Here is a 6,624-nt window from a genome sequence, read left to right on the forward strand (position 1 = left end):
CTATACGCCGGCTCCCTCGGCCAATAATGCGAGATGAGCGTGCAACCCCAGAGTCGGTCACGACTGGACCTAATAGTCAGGGGTCCCTTTACCTTTACCTATATTCGTGTTTAAAGCCCTGAACGATTTATGTCCCTCAATACCTGAAAGATCCCCTCGTTCCCTGCAGACTCTCTTGGGTGTTAAGATCAGCTCTCCCAGGGCTCTCAGAAGTTTGGGGTGCATGTGCTTAACCCAGAAGAAGGCGCTGACTGTGGCAGCTCCTACATTGTGGAATTCTTTCCTCCCAGTGATGTCTCACAGCTTCCTTACACAGGTTTCATCAAATCCTGAAGATGCACCTTTTCTCTGGTCTATTAACAACTTGGGGCCAGTTTACCTGTGGGATTGGCTTACCCCATATATGCCCATTCAGCTGATCTACGGTACTGGCACTGTTACAGGTGCTACATAATCAGCAGCGGAGCAAGCTGATCGGGCACCTGGGGCACTGAAAGCAGCTTGACAAATGCTGCAATCGAAACTTGAAGGCTTTTGAAATGAACGTCCAGAGAAACTGCAAGAGTCAAAGGCTTTTGTTGTGATCGTGAAAAGTAGCAGAGTTGGAATGAGTCACACACACAATCTCTCAAATGCCCAAAATCACTGTTGCAGTTAATAGACAAATAATTTGAAAAGCACTTGACAAGTTCTCATTTGCAGTGCCTATACATCTCCATATCCTGTCATTTTGACAGATGAGTCTGAAAACAAGACAGCTAAATCAAATGGGAGTTCTCCCCCACCTTCTGAACGTGCAGTTACTTTGTCAAAATATTTAATATCAACAGGTACTTCTGGCACAGGTGGGTTTTTATTTATAAGTCACAGGATCACTAGGCAGGTTCTGAGTCTAGAGGAGCATGTCAATTTCAGATGTAAACACACTGGCCATGCAGCGAGAGTCCTTGTGAATTAGCATTTCATAAGTCACCAACAGAAAAGCAGGATGTACAACCGAGGGCTGGACTAGATGGGTCCTCGGCCTGATTCAATAGGACTCTTATGTTCTTATGATGCACTTTGCACAGACACTCAGAGGAGTGGAGGAAGCTGGCTTATATCAAATCAGACCAGTGGTCCATTTTGCTCAGTACTGTATTGGGATCAATCAAAATGCTCATTATTGCCTACACTGACTGGCAGCAGCTATCTAAGATTTCAGAGCTAGCTGCATATGCTAACGTATCACAGCCCCTTTATCAGTTCAGGAATGTTGGATTCCCTGAAGCTTTTTATCCAGCTCCCTAGATAGCTTTTCAAATTGCTTTTTCCTTCCACCTTGTCCTTAGGTTAGCACGTCACCTCATTGCCTCCACATTCCCATCTCCCTTCACTCCCAATTTATGTTTATATATTCTAGCTGTCAATTCATGTTCATATTATTTATTTGGTTATTCATGTTGACAATTTGCACAAGACTGCTCTTGCACAAAACCTCCGTATTATTATTATTATTTGATGTATGTTCTGCAAATGTACCCTCAACATGTAGCAATTAGAAATAGCCACACCTATCACTTCTTGGGCTTTTGGCTAAGATCAAGTTTGGTATGTGTTCTTATCAGTTGTTAGGTCCTCTATTTGAGGACTATATATTTAATGGATTTTATGAGCTGGGAGAAGAATAGGTGCTTGCTCCATCCACTCCATGCATCAACCTGGTATTGCAATACCTCTAGGATGGTGCATCCACACATAAAAGTGCTCGCTTCAATAACACATATACTAAAAGTACAACGATACAGGGAACAGCCACACCGGGAAATAAGCATCTATTCATGTTGACCACCAAAAGGAACAAATGCTTCCTGAAGGGCCAATTTAATTTTTGATTTTAATACAGCTGTTTTTGCACAAGAGCAGTTTGGCACAAAACAGCTGTTTTTGAAATTTAAAATGTATCTACTGCAAATGTGCCTTGAGCAACAACTGGTAAAAATAGGTCTGCTGCATCCTTTGCTTTGGGCTGGTGGAAACAAAATGACTTGCGTTATGCTCAGGTGAACTGAAGTAGGGGACATGGCAGTAGATGGTACACAGAGAAATGTGACCACGTTAAAAAACAACTCTTTCACACAATGTGCCTTACTTGCATCCAGAGTCAGGTGACATGCAAATATATATTGGATTGTCTTTCCTTAGCAGATTATCTGTGGATTGGGAAAATCTGGATAAATTGGGAGGGAGGGGACACCTTTCCATTCCTCCCCCCTCCCCCGGGAAGGAAAACATTTTTCTTCTTCTAACTTTCACTAATTAAAAATCCAAACAAAACTTTTCTCCTCTCCAAATTTCTAAGCAACCTGGGTTTTATTTTGTTTGCCACTGTGAGTATCTGCAGAAGGACTAGCATTTTCTGACACTGTATTTCAAATAGATTCATTAAAAAAAACACTCTTTGTTGTTAAACGATAATTATAGGAGGCAAACAATATTAAAACAGGTGGTTTACTTGTGTGTTCTAGACTGTTACACAGGCCCCAACTCTGTCCCCTCCCCCCAAAAAGAGCAAGGTAAATTTTCTCAAGCATCTCGTTTCTTCACAATAATTGCTCCAAGGCCTACTGTCCATCTCTGGAAGAAAAAGAATTCTTATTTTAGATGAGCAAAATGCACCATCTAGTGGCATTTTCAAATTATATTCCCAGAGGTTTCCACTTCTGCAATCACAATGCGTTATTAAAGTATTGTTAACTTGTATTCAAGTTAGGTTGCTTTTACTCCGATTGAAAATAACACTGCGGACCTAGGAAAGCCTATAGAATTGTTTGGAATATTATTTCAAAGTGCAATGGTTTATTGGCTTTGACTTTGTGGACTTTGGCTTTGTTTTGCCTTAGTATGTCTGTCTCTTCTGCTCCCTAATTCAGGCATTGCCTGTGTATTAACCAGACATTAACAGCAAAATATGGGTTCTTTGTGCAAAAGGATGTTTTGACAACCAATTACACTTCACATATCAATTTACATAGCTTAATGAGAGTAGCACAATTTCATGGAAAGAATTATCTCATTAAGGAAAGTGATCTAAAACCCTTTTCAGTGAGGAAAATGAACATTCTGTGTGCTTGACAAAAAATCTGACTGAATTTACATAGAACATTACTTTACTTATTGAGTGATTCACACTGTGGATGAACACTTTGTGCTGGCTAGGATACATTTCAATAATAACACTATTCAGTCCCCTTGGGAGAGTGACAGTCAAATATCTACTTCGTCAGAATATTTAAACACTGGTGAATAATGCTTCTCATCACTTAAGTATTCCTTATGAGGTTACATTCCTACCGGAACAAAAGGCTGCCCAGGTTCATTAGGATCTTTCACAGAGAACAATGGACTAGTAAGTTCATTGTCTCAGAGGTGCTTCTTCTACCCGTCAACTCAACACAATGTTTAAGGCTGCTTTTTATGCTCTTCATCTTGTTTTCTTGCACTACCATAAGTTCCATAGCACACATTTACTACTAAATGTTAGGTTTAGTTACAAAAAGGGATTATTTCTATTGTCAACATGACAGAGTGAGGTTACAGGTAGGTAGCTGTGTTGGTCTGAGTCGAAGCAAAATAAAAAAAAATTCCTTCAGTAGCACCTTAAAGACCAACTAAGTTTTTATTTTGATATGAGCTTTCGTGTGCATGCACACTTCTTCAGATACACTTGAAACAGAAGAGTCAGACCCTTATGTATATACAGAGGGTGGGGGTGGGTGGGAATGGGTGATGGGCTGGTGGGAGTGGTAAACCTGTAGATGGCTGTTAACGACTTTCCTGCGGGGGGGGGGGGGAAAGCAAGGGCTGAGGCGCTAAAGAAAGCTTGATCATGCATAATGAGATAAGAATCCAATGTCTTTGTTCATCCCAGGTGGCTCCATGGTTTTAAGCTTGGTAATGAGTTGCCAGAGATGTTAAAAATAATCAAAAAGGTTTCTTCGGCTACCTTTGAAGCAAGAGGGGGAACAGGGAAGTAGGAGGTCCTCTGCATGGATGGAGAAGAGAGAGAAATGCTATTGGGTGATAGAGAGAAGGCAGAACTGCTCAAAACTTACTTTGCCTCTGTATTCACCCCAAAAGAAAGTAGCACCCAACTTAGCAAAAACAGAATAAGTGATGCAAAGAGGGAGCTGCAGCCCAAGATGACACTGCAGAAAAGGCCAGCTCTCCTGTTGCCAGACTCCAGACCAGGGGTGGTAACTTGAATAAAATATTGGAGAGGGGGGCGGTAAGCCCCACTTCACAACATTGGTCACAAAACATGGTGCTCAAAGACTATTTGAATGACAATGCCCATGAAGTCTGGACCTCTTGTGGAGGAGGCACACGAAGGATAATAGAATCTTATAGTTGGAAGAGCCCCAAGGGTCATCTAGTCCAACCCCCTGCAATGCAGGAATTCCAGCTACAGCAATTCCTGGCAGATGGCCACCCAACCTCTGCTTAGAAACCTCCATGGAAGGAGAGTCCACCACTTCTTGTGGGAGTCTATTCCACTGTCGAACAGCTCTTACTGTCAGAAAGTTTTTCCTGATGTTTAGTCGGAATCTCCTTTCTTGTAACTTGAAGCCATCGCCCTTGAGTCCTACCCTCCAGAACAGGAGAAAACAGAAGGGCCTCAGATGATTATTGCAGGGTCCAGGTTAGTTCATGTGGAGAGAGGTGGTCCTTGAGGTATTGTGGTCCTGAGCCGTTTAAGGCTTTATAGGTCAAAACCAGCATTTTGAATTGAGCCCAGAAACTAACCAGCAGCCATAGCAATCAGGCCAGGATGGGTGCAAAATACACTGGAGTAGCCCAGGGGAGCACCTGCCCGCCACCCTAATCAAGTACAGTGGAACCTCGGTTTATGAACACCTCGGTTTATGAATTTTCGGTTTATGAACGCTGCGGACCCATCTGGAACGGATTAATTCACTTTCCATTACTTTTAATGGGAAAGTTCGCTTCAGTTTATGAACGCTTCAGTTTATGAACAGACTTCCGGAACCAATTACACCCATGTTTCAGTTTATGAACGCTGCAGTTTAAGTACTCTGCGGACCCGTCTGGAACGGATTAATCCACTTTCCATTACTTTCAATGGGAAAGTTCGCTTCAGTTTATGAACAGTTGCTCCGCGGACCGTCTGGAACGGATTAATCCACTTTCCATTACTTTCAATGGGAAAGTTCGCTTCAGTTTATGAACGCTTCAGTTTATGAACAGACTTCCGGAACCAATTGTGTTCATAAACCGAGGTACCACTGTAATGATAATATGCAGTGCCGGATTTACGTATAAGCTAAACAAGCTATAGCTTAGGGCCTCACTCTCTCGGGGACCCCCCAAAAATTTAAAGGAAAAAACCTGGTTGTACATTTCCAAAATATAAGATATAAAACAAATAAAACCATACAGCAACCGTGTTTTGTGTTGTGTATGCTCCTAGTAATGGGCCCCACCTGCTAGCCTGCTCCCTAAAAATATCACTGGCTTGCTCATTTCTATATACAGTACGGGGTGCCTACATTCTGCTATTTATAATTATTAGTAGTTTGCATCATATATTTACACCTAGTTATAGGTAGGTAGCCGTGTTGGTCTGACGTAGTCGAAACAAAATAAAAAAATTCCTTCCAGCAGCACCTTAAAGACCAACTAAGTTTTTTATTTTGGTATGAGCTTTCGTGTGTATGAAGAAGTGTGCATGCACACGAAAGCTCATACCAAAATAAAAAACTTTGTTGGTCTTTAAGGTGCTGCAGGAAGGAATTTTTTTATTATATTTGTTGTTGTTTAGTCGTTTAGTTGTGTCCGACTCTTCGTGACCCCATGGACCATAGCACGCCAGGCACTCCTGTCTTCCACTGCCTCCCGCAGTTTGGTCAAACTCATGTTCGTAGCTTCGAGAACACTGTCCAACCACCTCATCCTCTGTCGTCCCCTTCTCCTTGTGCCCTCAATCTTTCCCAACATCAGAGTCTTTTCCAGGGAGTCTTCTCTTCTCATGAGGTGGCCAAAGTATTGGAGCCTCAGCTTCAGGATCCGTCCTTCCAGTGAGCACTCAGGGCCGATTTCCTTAAGAATGGATAGGTTTGATCGTCTTGCAGTCCATGGGACTCTCAAGAGTCTCCTTCAGCACCATAATTCAAAAGCACCAATTCTTCGGCGATCAGCCTTCTTTATGGTCCAGCTCTCACTTCCATACATCACTAGCGGGAAAACCATAGCTTTAACTATACGGACCTTTGTTGGCAAGGTGATGTCTCTGCTTTTTAAGATGCTGTCTACGTTTGTCATTGCTTTTCCCCCAAGAAGCAGGTGTCTTTTAATTTAATTATTATATTTACACCTATTATTATTACATGTTATAGCAAGTTTCTAGAAACTAGATTATGAGTCTTTGTAAACTGTGTTTCTAAAGGAACTTTTGTTATTGCCAAATGCCAATGTGTTTGCATTATTTTGTTATGAATAAAAATCATTTTAAGTTAGAGCTTAATAATTATTTCACTATTAATATACTTCTTAATTGTATTTCAGTTCAACAATTACTTTGATAAAATACATATTTTGTTATGTGCAAATGACTTTAGATACCTA

The 6,624-nt window shown here is 41.5% G+C and overlaps 1 pseudogene; it reads left to right on the forward strand.

Moving 5' to 3' along the window:
• The first annotated feature begins 1,555 nt into the window (after window positions 1-1,555).
• LOC118081614 (U2 spliceosomal RNA) lies at window positions 1,556-1,736 on the forward strand (annotated as a pseudogene).
• Window positions 1,737-6,624: the final 4,888 nt, after the last annotated feature.

The sequence above is a fragment of the Zootoca vivipara genome, chromosome 2 (assembly GCF_963506605.1).
Source record: "Zootoca vivipara chromosome 2, rZooViv1.1, whole genome shotgun sequence".
Taxonomy (NCBI): Eukaryota; Metazoa; Chordata; class Lepidosauria; order Squamata; family Lacertidae; genus Zootoca; species Zootoca vivipara.